Source organism: Notolepis coatsorum, assembly GCF_963971535.1.
Source record: "Notolepis coatsorum genome assembly, chromosome: 14".
Classification (NCBI taxonomy): domain Eukaryota; kingdom Metazoa; phylum Chordata; class Actinopteri; order Aulopiformes; family Paralepididae; genus Notolepis; species Notolepis coatsorum.
This window is the reverse complement of record NC_140178.1, coordinates 53,265,135-53,287,166: the sequence shown is the minus strand read 5'-3', so window position 1 is coordinate 53,287,166 and position 22,032 is coordinate 53,265,135. Positions and strand designations below refer to the sequence as shown.

The 22,032-nt window shown below is 47.3% G+C and overlaps 1 protein-coding gene across 1 annotated transcript in view; it reads right to left on the bottom strand.

Moving 5' to 3' along the window:
- Positions 1-22,032, bottom strand: part of LOC311239840 (syntaxin-binding protein 4) — a gene marked incomplete at both ends in the record, with an annotated part of 344,479 nt that overhangs the window by 81,104 nt on the left and 241,343 nt on the right. The window lies entirely within an intron of this gene.

The following is a 22,032-nucleotide window of genomic DNA, read 5'->3' as shown; positions in this document are numbered from 1 at the left end:
AACATTTATTCAGTATATGAGCCACTGTGGTTTAAATTGTACCTGACACTGTTTCAGTTCTGGTCAATGGTCTCTAACTACACACCATCAAGACCCCTACGCTCTGGCCGCCTCAGACCCACTCCTATCCGAGCTCCTGGGGGGTCATCAAAGAGAAGCAGGCTATTCTTGGTCCTCACTCCACAATGGTGGAACAAACCTGCCAAAACCAGCCCAATCTTAGCACAATGAATGGAAGAGGACAGTGCTAAGCTAGGCCAACGTGCAGCCAGATAGCTTTCTACTGAACGCACAGAGAGGAAACTGGTATATTCTTGTCTCTCTCTGGAGAAGCCGGTAAGCTAATTTCCCAAAATGTTGGTGTGTTCCTTTAAGCATAAGCCAATCATTTGAGCGCGTCAGACAGGGTCCATAGTTCCAATCTAGCAACATTGTGATATAAGGTGGTAATTCCCCAGCAATGGCCTTAAAGATAAACAGATACCAATGTTTATTTTGTCTCTGTGCCCGAGTGGAAGGAGCAGCATTTCTATAAATCACATCTCCATAATCCAAGACAGATAGAAACCCTTTTTCTGCTACTGTACCAATTGGGAAGCTGGTTATATTCCTGTACAAGAAAACACATTTTCTGCAGTAATTTACTGGCAATATTGTCTATATGGTATTTAAATGTACATTTCTCATCAAGCCAGATGCCAAGATTTAACATGAAGAAAGTCACCACATCATGATAACATCTTAACCATTTCACTACCACACTACAGAAAGTTAACCCTTTCACTACCATACTACGGATGGTTAACCGTCAATAGTGTGGCAGTGAAAGGGTTAACCCTTTGGTCGTGTGGCAGTGAAAGGGTTAAAGCACAATAGAGCCACTTTTCAGAGAAAAATACTAAATGTTAGATGTTAGCATTCTAGTCAGATGTAGTGACTTTCATGGGTTTATGTTTATTCTGAAGAAATGGAAGCCAATGGCAGCGGAGAACCGGCAGAAAATAAACATTTGCAATTCAGTAAATATTGTCTATATGGTATTTAAATGTACATTTCTCATCAAGCCAGATGCCAAGATTTAACATGAAGAAAGTCACCACATCATGATAACATCTTAACCCTTTCACTACCACACTACAGAAAGTTAACCCTTTCACTACCACACTAGAGCCGGTTAACCGTCTGTATTGTGGTAGTTCAAATTCAAGTTCAAGTTCCTTTTATTGCCACACGGCCAGGCCGGTGGAATTCAAGCACGGTGCAGGTGGTAGCTGCGACAATACCCACATAAAACATAAAGGACACATGGAACAGTACAGTACAGAAAACACCACCTAGAACATAAACATGACGGAACAGTACAGTACGAAAAAATATAGACATCAGTTCAATGTAGAAACCAGAGAAACATAACAGCAGGGGGTAAATTTAGGAGGAGTTGGAGTTGAGCAGTTGTATGGCCTTGGGGAAGAAACTATTATTGAACCTCACAGTACGACTACCTAGTGACCTAAACCTCCTACCAGAGGGGAGGTGTTGGAAGAGGTGATGAGCTGGGTGCAGCGGGTCACTAATGATTTTGTTTGCGCGTGTGATGGTGTGATGCTTGTGTATGGAGTCCAGGGTGGGGAGTTTGCAGTTGATGATTTTGGATGCCCTTTTTATGATCCTATCTAGTCTGTGTAGTGTGTGTTTGGGTGTGTTGCTGTACCATACAGTAATGGATAATGATATAATAATAATAATAATAATAATAATATTAATGGCTTGGATTTATATACAGTAGCACTCTTCATGACACCCAGAGCGCTTCACAGAGCCCATTATTCATTCATACACAGTCATACCGGTGGTGGTCAGCTACAATTGCAGCCAGAGCTGCCCTGAGGCAGACTCACGGAAGCTTGGCGAATAATCATCGCCTATGGCCCCTCCGACCACCACCAACATTCATTCACATGCATACGAGGCAAGTAGGTTAAGTGTCTTGCCCAAGGACACAACGGCGATGGGATGGACATGGGCTTGAGCGGGATTCGAACCACCAACCCTTCGATCATTGGATGACCCGCTCTACCCCTGAGCCAAAGCCACCCATATGATGATATGATGATTTGTAGAATCAGATTTGTAGATTTGTGTAGAATTGGACCATTAAATTCTTCCTGACCTTGTATTTCTTGAGTTGTCTGACATGAAATAGTCTTTGATTGGCTGTTTTGAGTAGATGAGTGGTGTGATGGTCCCAGTTTAGTTTATTGCTGATGTATGTTCCTAGGTATTTGAATGTGTCTGTGGCTGAAATGGGTTGATTGTTGATCAGCATGGGTGTTTTAGTGGGTGTGGTTTTCCTAAAGTCAATGATGAGTTCAACAGTCTTGCTTTCATTGAGTATGAGGTTGTGTTCTCTGCACCACGTTAGTGTCCACTCCACCTCCAACCGGTAGTCATCCTCCTTGTTGTTGGAGATCAGCCCTAAGATGGTGGTGTCGTCCGCGTATTTCAGCGTCTTGACTGAGGGGGATGCTGATCGGAGGTTGTTGGTATAGAGGGAAAAAAGCCACGGGGAAAGAACACACCCCTGTGGTACCCCGATGTTGGTGGTCAGAGGGAGAGAGGTGTGGTTGTTGTAGCGGACTACTTGGTAGTGAAAGGTTAACCTTCTGTAGTGTGGTAGTGATTGATTGATTGATTGATTGATTAATTGAAAACTGTATTAACAGATTGCAGAATGGGTACAATACAGTACGGCTCAATACACACAATTGTTAAGGGGATGCAGACCAAGGCCCTATTCCCCATACCTGGTTCAACTAAGTCTATCAAAAGTCCCATTAGTCAGATTCAATTACGTAACCCGATGAATAAATCCAGGCTTTCCCTGTTCCTCAAAGGCGGTTTCACTCGTTAATTCGAACCAGACTTGATACTCAGGATAATTGCGCGCGGACGCCTCACCTGAAAAGACAGCAGGTGTCGATCGCAGAAATCCTGATTTTCTAACGGCATTGATTGATTGATTGAAAACTTTATAACAGATTGCAGAATGGGTACAATACAGTACGGCTCAATAGCCTCGCCGACAAGTTAAATGCATATCTATAGGCTCATTTTAAGTCCCTCATTACCCCAATCAATCAGATTATATTTCTTTAAATGTGCCTGCTGGCAGTAGGCTTAATGGAATGAATAATCGAATGAGATCTTGCTAGCGAAAATAATTTGTTCAACTCTTTCAGAATAAGTAGATAAGAACAAGCCCAACGAGTACCTAATTGATACGAATTAATAGATACTTATGAGGATATCTGTACTGTATGCTCTTAGGTATCATGTACTATATAAATACATGGTTCCCAACGTTTTCAAGGAGCGACCCCCGAAATAACGGTATCAGAGAGGCTTGGAGGCTATTAACAGTTTGAAATTGAAATTGAACGTGTGTATACAAATACATTTTTGGGAGTGGCAATTGACGAGAAACTAAACTGGAAATCACATATATATATTATATAAAATGAAATATATCTTAAACAAGAACTCACTCCATTTGTTGTATTGTTCGCTCATAGTTCCATACATAACCAACATAACTAGAGTTGTTCCGATACCGATACCAGTATCGGAAAAGCCGCCGATACTGGCTAAAATGCTGGTATCGGTATCGGCGAGTACCCTCTAATGCTGCGCTCCGATACCATATGACGTAATTTATCAACAACACTGTGGTCTGTTGAGTAAGCATTATAAAACAAACGGGTGCTTAATCGATTAAAGTGTCAATGCCATTTGTCATTTTAACAGCAGATTTCTTTCTTAAATGTCATCGTCCCGACAGAGCGGTGTTGACGGGGAGCTCATGGGTTCGCTTGGTGGCTGGTGTTATTAGCATTGAACAGCTAACCGAAAGCTAGCTTTAACATTACCTTGGCTAAAGTTGGGGCTATTCATATAATCCAGCAATAATGGCTGCAGACCTGCAAGCAAAGTACAGCAAGTTGGCAAAGGAGTATTCGTTAAATCACAATGTCACCAGTAACGTTACAGTCTTTTCATATACCGGCAGCTCATGCTATGCTAACTTAGCTCACGTTGACGTCGTCATTGAGACCACCTCGCGTACACAATTAATGACATGTTGCGGACAGCCATATCGGTGACAATGTTTAGCTTTTAGTGCCAAATGATAAGAGTCTGAGGCGGAGTCTCAAAAGAGAATGTTGAATATTTATTGTGCAAAAATCACAACAGATCCGACTGCTACTGAAACGGAGCCTTGTAGACAGACTGAGTAGGGTATATCTGCAGAGCCAGTGGGTAGCGAGTGCAGCAACGTATAATGTCCGTGTGGATCATTGGAGTAGGGTATATCTGCAGTGCTGAAGCCCCATACTCATTGATTAATGATACTAATACAAATCTATACAATCACCTGTTGAATAAATACCATTACTTTCTAGTTATTACTAAAAAACAGTATATATAAAACAGTATTTGTTAAAAAAAAATATATATATATATATATTTATAAAAAATTTATATAATATCGTTTTTTTTCTTTTCTTTTTTTTTTATGTATGCACTGGTATCGGATAAGTATCGGTATCGGCCGATACCCAAAGCTTAGGTATCGGAATCGGATCGGAAAGGAAAAAATGGTATCGGAACATCTCTAAACATAACTAACACTAATTGACAAATGGAAACGAAGCAGGGCTCGCAACTCACTTTTGATGCTCCAAGGTGTTTTAATTCAGTGGTTCTCAACTGGTCTAGCCTCGGGACCCAACATTTCCCTTAGTCATTAAGTCGCGACCCACATTTTTTAACCACTATGATTTATTTCAATTATTTTTGTTTGCAGTAATACGCAATCTTTCATGCACTGTTAAAAACATGAAATAAACACAAAAAAGTGCAACAAAAGTGCAACTAGGGCTACAAACCCAATGAAATAAAATAATAATAAATAATATGCTTCTTAGCAGATTTCTTAGCTTAACATAACAGACCTAAGTTTGGGGGAACTAATGGGATAACTGGGGTTGCAACAAAAGTGCAACTAGGGCTAAAAACATAATGAAATAAAATAATAATAATAAATAATATATCCTTCTTAGCTTAACATCCCAGGGAACTAATGGGATAACTGGGGATGTTGTTTGCTCCAGACAAGAGTCTCAAAGTCTGGGGTGATGGTAGACAAAGCAACTCTGAGGTCATGCTCAATGTCCAATCTGTTCCTCTGCTTTGTCTTCAGCTGGACCAGAGCTGAGAAGCCACTTTCACAAAGATGGGTAGTAAAAAAAAAAATCCAATTATTATTATTTTCTTTTACTTTTTTTTTTTTTTTGACAAATAATAGCAAATAATAACAGAAGATACAACGTTTCGACCCTTCCGGTCTTTTTCAAGTACTTGAAAAAGACCGGAAGGGTCGAAACGTTGTATCTTCTGCTATTATTTGTCAATTATACAATGGCATGCACATTTCTTGATTCTGATTGGCTGAAACAGTCAAGTTACCAGTTGTTATTTTGTATAACACACTCCACGTGACCCCAGATCCCTCCCACAACCGAATAACGTTTTTTTCCCTGTTTGAATCAATCCGCCATAGATAGAAAAATGGAAGTATGAATAGCTTTTGAACGAATCCTCCAAAAAAGATACAGTCAACTGGAAACCTTACTTGGTCCCAAGAAAAGGGGCTAGTGTATTATTGGGTTAGGACATTTACTGTACATTGGAGGGGGTTGGGTTAGAACATTTACAGGGGCCAGTTTCGAATTGCAGTCTCCCGTAGGTGCTCTCTTTTGGTTTTGAAAGTGGGTAGTGATTCACATTCCTTTACAGCTGTGGGTAGGGAGTTTAGTCCCTTGTGTGGATGGGTGGTAACTGAAGCAACCCCCCAGGGAGGGGGGAACCAGGGAAAACCCAGGGAAAAAGGCCAGGGCGAATGGGACTAGGGGGAGGGGGCCTGGGGCAGGGGGCAGGATTAAACAACCCAGGAGGGGCATAGGAGAAGGGGGGCTGAGGAAAAGGACCGGAGAGGGGGCTGTAGAAGGGGAGCCGGGGCACAGGACCATTGGGACTGGAATTGGGAAAGAACGGTCGACAAGGGGGGATGGAGCAGGGGGGTGGAGAAAACAACCCAGGAGGGGCATAGGAGAAGGGGGGGCTGAAGAAAAGGACCGGAGAGGGGCCTGGAGAAGGGAGGCCGGGGCAAAGGGCCAGTGGGACTGGACTCGGGGAGGAAGGGCAGACGAGGGGAGCGGGGGGGGGGGCTGAAGCAGGGGGGTGGAGACATTAACCCAGGAGTAGGACCTGGGGCAGGGGTCTCCCCGGAAGCAGGACCAGGCGTAGAACCCAGGGCAGGGGTCTCCCCGGAAGCAGGACCAGGCATAGAACCCCGGGCAGGGGTCTCCCCGGAAGCAGGACCAGGCGTAGAACCCCGGGCAGGGGTCTCCCCGGAAGCAGGACCAGGCGTAGAACCCCGGGCAGGGGTCTCCCCAGAAGCAGGACCAGGTGTAGAAGCAGAACCAGGAGCAGGTGACTCCCCGGGGACAGGAGCAGGAGCACGACCAGGACCAGGAGTCGAGGTCTCCCCGGGAGCCGGAGCAGGAACAGGAGCCTCCTCGGGACAGGAGCAGGAGCAGGACCCGTCTCGGAGGCAGGGAACACCGGCCTGGCTGGTGAAGAGGGCCTGTGGTGTCGGGAACCCTGTCTAGTCCTGGAGGCTCCACGGTAGGCCAGGCCAGTTCCCTCCCATGGCGACGCCTGGACTAGAAGAAACACTCCCTGAAGCTCCGTGCCAGCAGAAGTAGCTGTGCTAGCCCTCGAGGCTATGCTAGCTAAAAAGGTATTCCTAGCAGTAGGGACCAAAGAAACCACGCCGAGTGCAGCTCTGGTAACTGAGACCCTGCTAGCTGAAGGGGCTCTGCAAGCAGTAGAGGCTACACTAGCAGTAGAGGCTATGCTAGCTGTAGAGGCTGTGCTAGCTGAAGAAACTCTGCTAGCAGTAGGGGATGTGCTAGCAGTAGGGGATGTGCTAGCTGTAGGGGCTGTGCTAGCTGCCCGGGCTACACTAGCAGATGAGGCTAAGCTAGCTGTAGAGGTCTTGCTAACAGCAGGGTCTGTGCTAGCTGTAGGGGATGTGCTAGCTGTAGGGGATGTGCTAGCTGCAGGAGCTGTACTAGCTGTGGAGGCTTGGCTAGCTGCAGAAGCTACACTAGCAGTAGGGACTGTACTAGCAGTAGAGGCCTTACTAGCAGTAGAGGCCTTGCTGGCAGTTGGGACCATGCTGGTAGTAGAGGCCTTGCCAGCAGTAGAAGCTTGGCTGGAGACTGGAGGTCGGAGATCCAGGAATAAATGTTTTATCATGGACCTGCCATGCTCCTTGAGCTGTGAGGCCAGCTCAGGACTCCACTCCATGACGGAGTAGAGCAGTCGCAGGACGGTCTTCCTCTCCTCCAAGGAGTAGGAACGAATATCTCCCTTCACAAAATTGTTTATGGTGCGCAATGCCTCACCCATCCTGTCCGCTGGGTCCAAATGTGGTCGGTTCATTCTGTTACGGTGGGTAGGTGTGTTGGACCCAATAGCAGACAGAACGAGGAGGAAGCAGGCAGGACATGACGGGTGTAAAGAGCTTTACTTGAAACATAAAGCTAACAAAAACACTAAAACCAAAAACGAACTTTCAAAAACACGAGAACAAAAACCTCAGCAATGCTGGCAAAAGGGGGAAAACTTAACAAGGAACAAAACCCTAACACAGGGAGAAATCTGACAGCAACCACTACCATGACAAGAAACAGAAATAATGAACCGACAAGGAAGGCAGGGCACACAAGACATATATACACAGACTAATTGACACATGAGGGTTGATTGGAAACGAGACACACCTGGGATGGGAACAGAACGACAAGACTAGAAGTGACACTAAATACAAGACAAGAACACTAGACACTAGAAACATAACAACAACACAAGGAAACTAGCAACTAGGAACATAACACTTAACAGGGGAACATGAAGGGCAAGAGACACACCGGGAGACATAGTAACAGGGGAAGGACACAGAGGAACATGGAAACAATAAAGAGTCACCAGTGCACAAGGAGGGTATGCACTGGTGTGGGTAGTCCACAGGTGTATGATGGGAATTGTGTGTGTGTGTGTGTGTGTGTGTGTGTGTGTGTGTGTGTGTGTGTGTGTGTGTGTGTGTGTGTGTGTGTGTGTGTGTGTGTGTGTGTGTGTGTGTATGGGTGCATGTGCCCTTGTGTGTGTCTGTGTGTTAATATCCTCACAGCAGGGTGTAAAGCCTGTTTGTGATCACGGCTTAAGTTGATGCTCAGGTAGTAAACAGTGACAGCCAGGAAAATCCCAGACTCTTAAATAGATGGCGAGAACAGGTCCATGTGCATCTTCTTGATTATAGCATGGCGCTGACAAGTTGAATGATTACAGCACGGCGCTGACACATTGAATGAAATAACAGTTCATGGTATTCTCGTGAGTCGAGATAAATGCAGCTCATTGGCCCACGGTTGTCATTTATCACCTGTTAATTGATTATGTTGTAAATTATGGAGTAAATCATACCTGTACTTTGAGTTATATGATGATACAAGTCAAACTCTTAATGTTACAAAGGGTCAGATTAAACCGAATATATATATTTATTGCTTGATATTCCATGTATAATATTTGTATATCGTTTGATATCCCTTGTATATTCTTTGTATATATACACGGAATATCCCTTTACCTAGGTACAGGCCAGACCATAATATTCGTTCTCCTATTGGACAGTGACCCCCCTAGGCGCCACGGCCATACCCCCCAATGTCTAGTTCAAAGCCACCGCCAAGGCTTGTCTCAACATGCCCAGTTTTGCGCAGTAATACGAGACAGAACTGAGGTTGGCACTAGATTATTCACCTTACGTATAAATACGGCGCAGGTGGATACAGCAGTTAGTTACCCTCAAACGTTAAAGCCTTCATCACGAGTCAACGACCAAGTGAAGTGAGCAACTTTGCGTCTAAATAGAGCACTTATAACCGCGTGCGAATAGGATAGTGAAAGTGTCAGAGCTTAGTGAAATAACGTCAAGTTCGACCTAGTTAATGTGAAGTACCGTGCACAGGAGAATCTACACCGGTGAATGCAGAGCCCTTTCCGGCTGGATTATATTGATTTTGGTACCGTGGTTGCTGGAGCAGAGAACCGTCTACCCCGCTGCTGTGTGGGATTTACCCGTGAGGAGCATCACTCGAGCCCGTCTCTAGGAAGAGGCTGGCTGGCTTTCATCCATGCTGCACGCATACTTGGATTATAGCTGCTGCTTTCGTCTGCCGATCGAGGGGAGTACATGTACCGCCTCCCGTAGCTGGAGCTTATTGATTCCTCGTTGATCCAGACTTTTGCATTCGAACATTCCTCTCCCCTGCTGGCTTACAACCGGAGGGAACCCCTTAGTATCGCCAGCTGACCTACGAGTGTGCCCTATATAATTCTTATGCTACAGGTGGTATTAATTATCCCCTTCGTAATATGCTCATGGACTTACGCTCTTGACCTATTCATGCACATTCTTCGCCTTACAAGCGCAACTCTAATTCTTAATAAATGTAAGATAATCTTGGTGCTCTTCTAATAAATATTACAAACAGTACTTTCTTCGTTAAGCCGTGTTATTGTGGGGGTGTTCATCACATATACCTGTGTACTGTATGGCCAGTAGTAATGTACATAACGCAGTAGTGGTTTAATGATACCATACTTATTCAATACAGTCAGGGAATTGTACCCCTCAGTTACAATTGGTCCTTCGAGCCGGAGGGTAATTAGCGTAATATTAACATAATATTAATATTGACATGGCCAGCGGTGAACACTCCACAAACGGTTCTCCTAAGCTAGATCGCCCGCAGCGCAGACGGCAGCCACCTCCTTACCTAGAGGACTACGCTGCCAGTCTACTACCTAGCTTTATACAGACGGTAAATACGGATAAAATAAATAAAGCGGATAGTCAAAGCATGTCAAAACCAACCGACCAGGCGACCCTGCCAGTAGAGACCCCAGTGGGTTCTAACGAAACTGAGCAAGCCCACGGGGGGGACCGGGGGGGACATGACATGACTATACCCTCAGACAACGTCAACGGGACGGTCCCCGGAGAGCTCCAGGATAAAGAAAGCGCTCCAGGGACAGAACCCGACCCACTACCAGAAGAGAAGCGCGCCCAGGAGACGGACCTCGAGGCGCGCCCAGAGAACAGATCTCCAACGAGCACTGCCAGAAGCCGATCACCTCCGTCGGTGTCTTCCCCCAGCGAAGCGGACAAGATGCTGGCGCAGGCATTCATCGCCACCCTGGCAGCCTCCACCGAACGCGATCGACTTCAGGGTGAACGCGATCGACTTCAAGCGCAACAGACGAGCGAGCGCGAACAAGCTGCAGACAAACAAGAGCGCCTTCACGTGCAACTCCAAGCGCAAGCCCTCAGTGAACGCGAACATTCTGCAACCGAGCGAGAGCGCTTCCAGGAGCAACAAAGGAGTGAAGACGACCACATAAGACTGGAGACCAGACGCCTTCAGACGGAAGAGAACATTGAAAGAGGCCGCGCCGAAGCGCAGCACGCCGCCGCCAATGCACAGCGCGACGCCGCCAATGCACAGCTCCACGCCGCCCATGCCAGCGCCAATGCACAGCGTGACGCCGCCAATGCCCACCGCGAAGCACAGCGCGACGCCGCCCATGCCCAGCGCGAAGCAGAGCGCGACCGGCTGCAGGCGCAGATGGTAGAACAATTGATTGCCCTGGCGACACCCCCTCTCTCCGCACGGAGCTCCCGGAGATCATCACGACAAGGGTCTAGGGCACATTCCCCTACCCGACCAAGCGACCCGGGACCCCGCCAACAGGAGGATCCTGTCCACGTCTCCGAACCCCCTCCCCGGCCGGTCCATACGAGACCCAGCAACCGGGAAGAACCGGCCTACGTCGCCGAGAGACTGAACAGAAGACTCCAGGACCTAGCAGAGGAAGAGGAAGAGGAGGAATGTCAAGCCGACCAGCAGCAACGTACTCTGGACCAGGAGGCCCAGTACAGCCCAGACGTCAGCCCCGAGTCACTGCGCTACAAACCCCCGACTCAACTCACGGGTGAGTTTGACGCACCATCAGCACCGAGGAACAGCACCTGGGTACCCGGCCCCTGGTACCCACCAAGTACCAGCCCACGACGACACGTACGGGGAGACTTGCCCAGGAGGCCTCTCCCCCAACGCTCACCGATGTGCCAGCCATCCATGGCATCGTACCTTGGCACACCGACGTTCCTGGATTTTACACGCGAGGACAGAGCACAGTACACGGAGCTACGGATGTGCTTAGAGACTATGATGTCCGACGTCCCCGACGAGACGTACAAATATGCTATCCTCCTCAAGCACCTGAAGGTGCCCAGAGCGCATAATATAGCGCTGGCATATTCCAACTCAAGTACCCCATACACCGCGGCTCTAGTAGCCCTCGACCAACTTTATGGACGCATATGGGACTACGTGATACAAGAGATAAGAGACATCGACCGTCTCCCCCCAGCCAGAGACAACAGAGCACTAGATGACCTCTCTATCAAGGTACAGTCCCTGGTAGGGATGCTGGGGTCCCAAAAGGAAAAAGGGATATACGAACTGTACGCTAACTCTAATGTAGAAAGGATATTAGAGAAGCTCCCTCCTGCCCGACAAGAGCGTTTTCGGCGGCAGAGAGACCACCGTGACCCCAACGGCCCAGAGGAATCCCTCCTAGACTTATCTGATTTCCTCGCCAGGGAGGTCAGCAGCCTACGACTGGACACGTTCGTATGGAGTGGACCAAGCCCAAGACCAGGACCTCGGGGATCAAATGATAACCGCCGGTCGGTGACCGTTATGCACCAAGCCGAATCAGTACCGCAGCACAAGAACCACAACACCCCCTCGACGAAAGAGGAGTGGAAGATTGAATGCCAGTACTGTGAAGGGGAACATCGGCTGTATCAATGCGACACTTTCGGGAAGCTGACCACGGACGAGGTGAGTCAGTGGATCAAAGACCACCGCCGCTGCTTCCGCTGCGCGCGCAGCCATATGGCAGCTGAGTGCCGCTTGAAGAAGAAGTGCAGCAGGTGCGGCGGTGCCCACTTGGAGGTCCTGCATGACATCACCAGGCGTCCGCCAGGACAACAAAGTGGGCCCGTCACGGTAATGTACCAGGCCGAGGCGGTGGCACCAGTACTGAAGACCCACCAGACCACCCCCTGGTGTCCCGACTGCTACAGCAGTCACTGGGAGTCACGGTGCTACTCGGACGACCGCGAGTCGGCACCACCCCAGACGATCCAAGGCAACCGACCAACAGGAGTGCTCCATATAGACCAGCATAGCGGGACCCCCCGAGTGCTCATCAAAGTGGTCAGAGTGCTCCTGAGCTACGAGGACAAGGTCCTGGACACTTACGCCGTCCTAGACGATGGGTCTGAAAAGACTCTCCTCCTCGCTTCCGCCGCAGCCCAGCTGGGTCTGCGGGGTGCCAAAGGAACAATGACCATACGTACCATCAGAAGAGACCAGAAGACCATAAAGGGTAAAAATGTCTCCTTCAAGATAGCAGCGGTGGACCAGCCAGAGAAGCAGTATAGTATTACCAACGTCTTCACCAGCCACGACATAGGCCTGTCACAGTACACCTACCCCATCCCACAGCTGATGGCGAAGTATGTGCACCTACGTCAACTACCTATACCGCTTATCGACGGCGCCACACCGACCCTGCTCATCGGCTCCGACCACGCGGACCTCATTCTCCCAATTGAGGCGGCCCACATCGGACCCAAAGGATGCCCAGTCGCGGTTCAGACCCGACTGGGGTGGACGCTCCAGGGCCCCCTCTACGGACTTGACAGTCAACCCACGTCTACACGCTGCCTGCACACAAAGGTGAGCGACACCGGCCACTCTCTCGTACAGCCCGTTGAGAGGCTATTGACATTAAGCGAGAGGCCTGTGAGAGAACCGTGGGCACAAGAGGGAGTTCGGAACTCCACCCCCCTCAGCTGCGCTCCAGATGTAGCTGACCTCGAACCCAGCACCCCAAGCGACTCCTTGATGGGGCGGCCGGAACCGGCCCCTCCTCAGACGGGGTACCGACCGAACAAGAGAAACAGACGGAGGAGGTGGAGGCACAGCCAAGCACAGATCAAAGCAGTCTCAGGCCCGCTTCCTCCTAACCCCCCCTCCATCCCTTCCAGCCCGTCAGAAGCGGGTCAAGGACGGGGACAACTTAAAAGTGGACACAGTCGTCGTGATCATAGACCAGTCACTACCCCGAGCTGCGTGGCCGGCCGGCCGCGTAAGCAAAGTGATCACTGGTGCCGACGGAAAGGTCAGAGCGGCAGAAGTGCTTGTCCAGGGACGGACATACACCCGACCCGTGGCGAGGCTGATAGAGTTGCCAAGGCTCCCCGACTCTCTTAATGACGACCATGACCCACTGACTTTGTGAATTGCCCTACTCCTCACAACGGACATTGAGTAGTGGACAAGACGGTTAATCTGTCTCTGCTTATCTAATTAGGTGCGGACTAATTAGGAGGCGGCTGTTACAAAGGGTCAGATTAAACCGAATATATATATTTATTGCTTGATATCCCATGTATAATATTTGTATATCGTTTGATATCCCTTGTATATTCTTTGTATATATACACGGAATATCCCTTTACCTAGGTACAGGCCAGACCATAATATTCGTTCTCCTATTGGACAGCGACCCCCCTAGGCGCCACGGCCATACCCCCCAATGTCTAGTTCAAAGCCACCGCCAAAGGCTTGTCTCAACATGCCCAGTTTTGCGCAGTAATACGAGACAGAACTGAGGTTGGCACTAGATTATTCACCTTACGTATAAATACGGCGCAGGTGGATACAGCAGTTAGTTACCCTCAAACGTTAAAGCCTTCATCACGAGTCAACGACCAAGTGAAGTGAGCAACTTTGCGTCTAAATAGAGCACTTATAACCGCGTGCGAATAGGATAGTAAAAGTGTCAGAGCTTAGTGAAATAACGTCAAGTTCGACCTAGTTAATGTGAAGTACCGTGCACAGGAGAATCTACACCGGTGAATGCAGAGCCCTTTCCGGCTGGATTATATTGATTTTGGTACCGTGGTTGCTGGAGCAGAGAACCGTCTACCCCGCTGCTGTGTGGGATTTACCCGTGAGGAGCATCACTCGAGCCCGTCTCTAGGAAGAGGCTGGCTGGCTTTCATCCATGCTGCACGCATACTTGGATTATAGCTGCTGCTTTCGTCTGCCGATCGAGGGGAGTACATGTACCGCCTCCCGTAGCTGGAGCTTATTGATTCCTCGTTGATCCAGACTTTTGCATTCGAACATTCCTCTCCCCTGCTGGCTTACAACCGGAGGGAACCCCTTAGTATCTCCAGCTGACCTACGAGTGTGCCCTATATAATTCTTATGCTACAGGTGGTATTAATTATCCCCTTCGTAATATGCTCATGGACTTACGCTCTTGACCTATTCATGCACATTCTTCGCCTTACAAGCGCAACTCTAATTCTTAATAAATGTAAGATAATCTTGGTGCTCTTCTAATAAATATTACAAACAGTACTTTCTTCGTTAAGCCGTGTTATTGTGGGGGTGTTCATCACATATACCTGTGTACTGTATGGCCAGTAGTAATGTACATAACGCAGTAGTGGTTTAATGATACCATACTTATTCAATACAGTCAGGGAATTGTACCCCTCAGTTACACTTAATAAAGAAAATAAGAATATACATTTAAATTTAAATAAACAAACTTCCAAATATATGATAAATATCAACCCCAACTGTTCAACCCCAACTGATACTGCCGACATCTGTCGCCGCTAGCAACTGCCGTCGTTACTGGCTTAACCAATGCCTACATAGGGGGGAAACACATAAATGGTCAAAGGAGCCGGGAAGTGACCTTGACTGGGTTAATCCGAGCCAATAGGATTGTGATGCTGGGCTGGATGTCCATGGGTGACCCTTGACCTTGCAGGTCTTTGTGTGATTGTAAACTGGCTGTAAAGTATAAACAATTTTTTTTTAAAGCATTGTGGCGATAATGTTAAGTAGTTTCTAAGTCTCCCCGCCCCCAACCGTGGCCCCGCCCCCAACCGTGGCTTTGGAGACTGTTTTGATATTTGGACGGACGCTATTCAAAAGTCACAGCATTGGATCTGGCTCTTCACCTATGGTGCTCTAAGCTGTTGTTTATCTCACCTATGGTGCTCTAAGTTGTTGTTTATCTCACCTATGGTGCTCTAAGCTGTTGTTTATCTCACCTATGGTGCTCTAAGCTGTTGTTTAGCTCACCTATGGTGCTCTAAGCTGTTGTTTATCTCACCTATGGTGCTCTAAGCTGTTGTTTATCTCACCTATGGTGTTCTAAGCTGTTGTTTATCTCACCTATGGTGCTCTAAGTTGTTGTTTATCTCACCTCTGGTGCTCTAAGTTGTTGTTTATCTCACCTATGGTGCTCTAAGTTGTTGTTTATCTCACCTATGGTGCTCTAAGTGGTTGTTTATCGGTGGGTTATCTACCAAGTCTGATAGACACCTCGCCCTCTTTCAACGTTTTTACTTAAAAATTACCCGACTTCCAAAAACAAAACCATTAATCACCAAATTACAACTAAACCATAACAGTACACAAAGTAATAAGACTAACTGAGTTAGAGCGACTCCAGAGTGAACCCTATGAACACTGCAACGAACGACCCTTGGAGCACCACAGGTTGCTTCTATACTTTAAGCAAGTGGCTTGTCCTCCCGTTTTGCGCTCTGATTGGCCACGCACGTTTCTGGTCATGTGACATGTGCGCCAATCGTGGGACGGCAAGTTTTTGGACGGTTAGTTTCAAGTTCAAGTTTCTTTAATAGTTGTCATACAGAAGTACAGAATACTTTCATACAAAATGCTTCTTACTGTTACGCTCCAGAGACTGTGCTAGACAAGATAGTATCAAATAACATAGTATAGCATGTAATTTAGAAGAAGAAAATGAGGTCACAGTGTTCGGTATAGACATATGTACAATGTTCTGAGTTACCATATAATATACAATACTATGCAGTGTACTAATGTACAGTACTATATAGTGCAAAGCAGAAATGGGATGAGGTACAATTTAGGTACAATTTACAGTAAGGTGTACGAGTTGTAGTGCAATCCTTCATCAATAAATATAAAGTGTGGGGAGTGGGTGCTACAGTGTGTTTGTTTAAAGTGGGTGTGTGCTATAAAGTGTGTGGAGTGGGTGCTACAGTGTGTTTGTTTAAAGTGAGTGTGTGCGTGTGGATGTGTGTGCTATGTGCATTTGGTGGTTGTTGTTGTGTAGTGTTCATTGTTCATTTAGCAGCCTGATGGCCTGGGGATAGAAGCTTCTTCTGAGTCTTTCTGTGCTCGCCTTGAGACTCCGGTATCGCTTGCCTGACCGCAGCAGTTCAAAGAGGCAGTTGTTCGGGTGACTGGAGTCTTTAATGATTCTCTTAGCCTTGCCCTTGCAACGCTTGTTGTAAATGTTCTGGAGGGTGGGGAGCCCCCCTCCAATTGTGCGTTCGGCTGAACGTGTCACTCTTTGTAGTCTGCTTCGGTCTTGTGCAGTGCTATTCCCAAACCAGGAGGTGATGTTGCCGGTCAAGATGCTCTCTATTGTACATGAGTAGAAGTTCTTAAGGATCTTCTGACTGACTTGGAACTTCCTTAGGCGCCTGAGGAAGTAGAGGCGTTGTCGTGCCTTCTTCACAACACTGTCAATGTGTGTGGTCCATGTCAAGTCCTCGGATATGTAGGCTCCGAGGTACTTAAAGCTGTTGACTCTCTCAACCGGTGCCCCGTCGATGCTGAGGGGGCTGTAGTCCTTGACCCCCGACCTCCTGAAGTCCACAATCATCTCCTTTGTTTTGCTGACGTTCAGGGAGAGGCTGTTTTCCTGGCACCATCCCGCCAGGACCTTGACCTCTTCCAGGTAGGCCCTCTCGTTGTTGGCAGAGATCAGGCCCACCACCACTGTGTCGTCAGCAAATTTTATGATTGTATTGCTACTCCGCTGAGCCACACAGTCGTGTGTGTACAGGGAGTAGAGGAGGGGACTCAGAACACAGCCCTGGGGGGCCCCTATGTTGAGGGTGATGGATGAGGAGGTGCAGTTGCCTGCTCTCACCACCTGGGGTCTGCCAGTCAGGAAGTCCAAGACCCACTGGCAGAGGTCATAGTTCAAGCCCAGGTCCCTGAGCTTGGCTATGAGTATGGAGGGGACTATGGTATTGAATGCCGAGCTGTAGTCGATGAATAGCATTCTCACATAGTTCCCCTGCCTCTTGTCCAGGTGTGATGCTGCTGTGTGCAGCACATGGGCTATGGCGTCCTCCGTGGACCTGTTGGGGCGGTATGCAAATTGCAGGGGGTCCATGTTGATGGGGAGGGAGGAGCAGATGTAGCCCTTTACTAGCTTCTCAAAGCACTTCATGGCTATGGAGGTGAGAGCTACAGGGCGGTAGTCGTTGAGGCAAGCAGGCTTGGATTTTTTGGGTACAGGGATAATAGTGGACTTCTTCAGGCAGGTGGGGATGACAGCCTGTTCTAAGGACAGGTTAAATATGTCAGTGAATACTGGGGCCAGTTGGTCGGCACAGACTTTTAGGACGCGGCCGGGGATGCCGTCCGGACCTGCTGCCTTCCTGATATTCACTTTTTTAAAGGTCCGCCTCACCTCATGCTCTGTTACCCTGAACAGCCGCCGACCCCCCCCCCCCCCCCCATTGCCGTGGCTTGTGAGCTGGTGTTGTTATTACCAGCATCAAACCTTGCATAGAAGGTATTGAGGTCATTTGCTAAGGAGATGTCACTGTTCAGTTTGAGGGAGGCGCCTTTGTAGTCTGTCATCGTTTTGAGCCCCTGCCACATAGCTCTAGAGTCAGCTTGTTCAAACTGGAGTTCAATTTTATCCCTGTAGCGCCGTTTGGCCTCTGACACTGTCCTCCTTACGTTGTATCGCGCCACCTTGTGGTCATTCATGTTGCCTGCCACTAGGCCGTCGTTGTATGCTTTGGTGCGCTCTCTCAGAGCTTCACGGACGGATTTGTCTACCCAGGGTTTTTGATTTGGGTAAACTCTCATTTTGGTAGTGGGGATTGTTTCTTCCACCATAGTACAAACATAGTCCAGCACTGTCTCCGTGTAGACATTAATGTTATCTGTGTCGCGGAACACATTCCAGTCTGTGCAGTCAAACGCAGACTGGAGCGTCTCCTCTGATGTCAAATCCCATTTCTGCACCTCTCGCGAGACTACAGGAGTACTTTTGATTCTCTGTTTGTACATTGGTGAAAGAAAGATGGACGCGTGATCTGATTTACCAAAGCCACTATCAGAATGAGCCTTGTAGCCACCTTTAAATTGCGTGTAACAGTGATCTAGGATGTTACCGCCTCTGGTGTTGCAAGTCACATGCTGATAGAAGTCAGGTAATACCTTTCTCAGATTGGCGCTATTGAAATCACCCAGCACTAAAATGGCGGCGTTAACGTTCGCCGCTTGTATTCTATTTACCTCGTCGTGGAGTCTGGAGAGCGCGACGTTGTTACTGGCTTGCGGTGGAATATACACTCCTACAAGGATGATCGCCGTTAACTCCCTCGGGAGGAAGAAAGGACGACACTTGATGGTTATATATTCCAGGTCTGGGCAGCAGTGGTTGGATAATTCCTTCACGTTAGTTGGATCGCTCCAATTGTTGTTAAACATGAAGGCAATACCTCCTCCACGTTGTTTACCGGACTCTGCTGTACGATCCTTGCGGTGGATAAAGAAGTGTTCGGCTGGTTGGATAGCGTGGTCTGGAACGTCCGGCGTGAGCCACGTTTCGGTGAAGCAGAGAACGTTGCAGTCTCTGACGTCTCTTTGGTATTGAATCCTTGCTCGGATGTCATCCAGTTTATTGTCAATTGATTGTACATTGGCTAGCAATATACTGGGCAATGGCGTTCGGTGGCGTCTGGATCTCAGCCTGTTACGGATCCCAGCTCTCTTCCCACGCCGTCTGGTTCCTTTGTTCCTGGGATCAAGGAACAAAGGATCTGGTCCCATTCTCCGGAGAATCTCCTCAGGCCATTGTTGCGGTTCGGAAAGCTGGTCCAGTGAGTAATCCAATCGGTAAGTTTCCCGTAATCCGATGTCTATAAGTGACTGACGGTCATACACATTAAATGCACCTACTGTTGGTACAGACAAAACTCTTAAAACTATAAATATTAACAAAAGTAAGCACAGTCTCGACGGAGCGAACAGAAAGGCAGCCGTTCGTTGCAGCGCCATTCTCCTGTTTAAGCTTAGGCGCTCTTTCGAAGTTGGTTAAGGTTAGAGTTTGTCTTAGAGCATGGCGATAGAACGCCTGCCCTGATTCCAAACTCTAACCGTAACCAATCTAAGCTTAACCAGTGATAAACTAGGCGTAGTTTGCAGGCTGTTAGACCCGGAAATAGGCGCAGAACTTGCCGTCCCACGATTGGCGCACATGTCACATGACCAGAAACGTGCGTGGCCAATCAGAGCGCAAAACGGGAACGCGGAAGGACAAGCCACTTGCTTAAAGTATAGACGCCCACAGGTTAGCCAGATTGAACATTGTGGCTTTGGAATAGTGTCCATCCAAATACACACGTGCACTCACACGCACGATTTCATTTAACAGTGTTACTTCTCTAGTAACAATGTGGCTGTGAATTTATTTGTTGTATCTACATGTGTATTGGATGAACATAGAGCCCTTATGACCAGGCATCGTATGGTCATAGGCCTAACTTAATGTTTTTAATAATAAATGGGTGTTTCCTAAATCCCAAGAGTGACAACGTCTGATTTGCTTCTCGCTAAACTAAGCTATGCTGGTGCGGTTATTTCATGCTGACAAGTTGACGTCTCACGTCATTTTCATTCATATGTCACACGTCAGTCCAGGGACCTGCATATACCTTATTGTTGTACATCTCTTAGGCAGTTCTCAGTGAGGTATAGAGGGTCCAATCTTTGGAATGCTGCTGATCCTATGCTGAAGAAATCTCCATCTCTGCTTATGTCTAAAGCAAACTACAAAGAAATGCTCATATCCAAAAAGTAGTAGATAGATAAATAGGTCTATACATGTATGTATGCATTTGGTTATGTGGGTGTGTAGGTTTGTAGGCAGGTGGGTAGGTGGTTATGTATTATTATTATTATAATTATAATAATAATAATAATAATAATAATAATAATAATAATAATAATTATTATTATTATTATTATTATTATTATTATTATTATTATTATTATTATTATTATTATTATTATTATTATTATTATTATTATTATTATTATTATTATTATTATTATTATTATTATTATTATTATTATTATTATTATTATTATTATTATTATTATTATTATTATGTATGCAGTATATACTGTATGCATGTATGTAATGTGTGTATGTATTAGGGCTGACCTCGACTAGTCGAATAGTCATCTAATTGATCGCAAGGAGCCGTAGTCTACTGCCAACCTCTTAGTAAAAAGATAAATAAAAAAGTATAATATATATATATATACATGGGCGGCTGGGTGGCGCAGCGGTCTAAGCGCTCGTCACCAACGCGTGAGACACCGGTATCGAATCCGGCTGTCAGCGTTGCCTCCGGCTTGGGCCGGCCGTCATACTGACTCAATTGGCAGAGTCAGCGGGAGGGAAGTCGATGGGTGGTAATCTGGTCATTGTAAACAGCGACTCCTACAGGTCGGTCAGGGCGCCTGCACAGCAAGGACAGGAGATGTCGAGGGTAGTGTGAGCCTCCCACATGTTACACCTCGCCAATGAGAGTCCGCGCTGGCAGGTGAAAAGAAGTGGCTGGCTGACTCCGCATGTATCGGAGGGGACATGCGATAGATTCTTCAACCCTCCCTACGACCGACCAGTGGGGGGCAGATGCGAGCAACGATCAAGACAGGGGAGGGGGGAATTGGCACGACAAAATTTTGGGATGGGAGAAAAACAGAAAAAGAAGGAGAAAAAAAGTGGAGAAAAAAAAATATATATAAATTTATTTAAATTTTTTTATTTCCAAAAGCTAAGAGGCCTAGAAGCGTGGCTAACGCTAATGGCACGCATACCAGCGAGGCTAACTGCCTAAGAAAACGGCATTGAGGCACTGAAAGAGGATTTCACCCGTCTAATGAACACACTAGACAAATATAGATAGATAGATAGATAGTAGCTCAGTCAGTTGACAGACAATAGAAAGCGATAAAAAGGACAACCAATACAACAAACAACAATGAAGGTCAGCGCTGAAGTTTAAAAAAGTTCCAATGAATAAATAAATAAATGGTGAGCACTATTGCACAGTGTTAAGTCAAATAAAATCAATTGCTATATAAAATTACAGTATACAAACTTAAAATCAATTGCACATTGTCCAATGGGGGGGGGGGGGGTCATATGGTGTTGAACAGTCTGATGGCTGTGGGGACATAGGACAGCCTGAACCGCTCAGTCTGCTGGCGCAGCGATATGAGCCGTCCACTGCAACTGCTCCTCTGTCCTTCCAGGGTGTGGTGGAGAGGGTAGCTGTCATTGTTCATGATGGCCTGCAGCTTACTCCATGTGCACCTCTCCACCACAACCCCCAGTGAGTCCACACTCCTGCCAAGGACTGAACCAGCCTTCTTTACCAGCCTGTCCAACCGCCCAGTGTTCTTGGCTGACATGTTGCCTTCCCAGCAACATAAAAGACAATGCTTGCCACCACTGATTGATAGAACATGTACAGCCTGTCACTGCACACATCAAATTACCTGAGCCTTCTCAGAAAAAACAACCGGCTCTGTGCCTTCCTGTAGAGCAGTGGTTCCCAAAGTCGGGGTCGCGACCCAA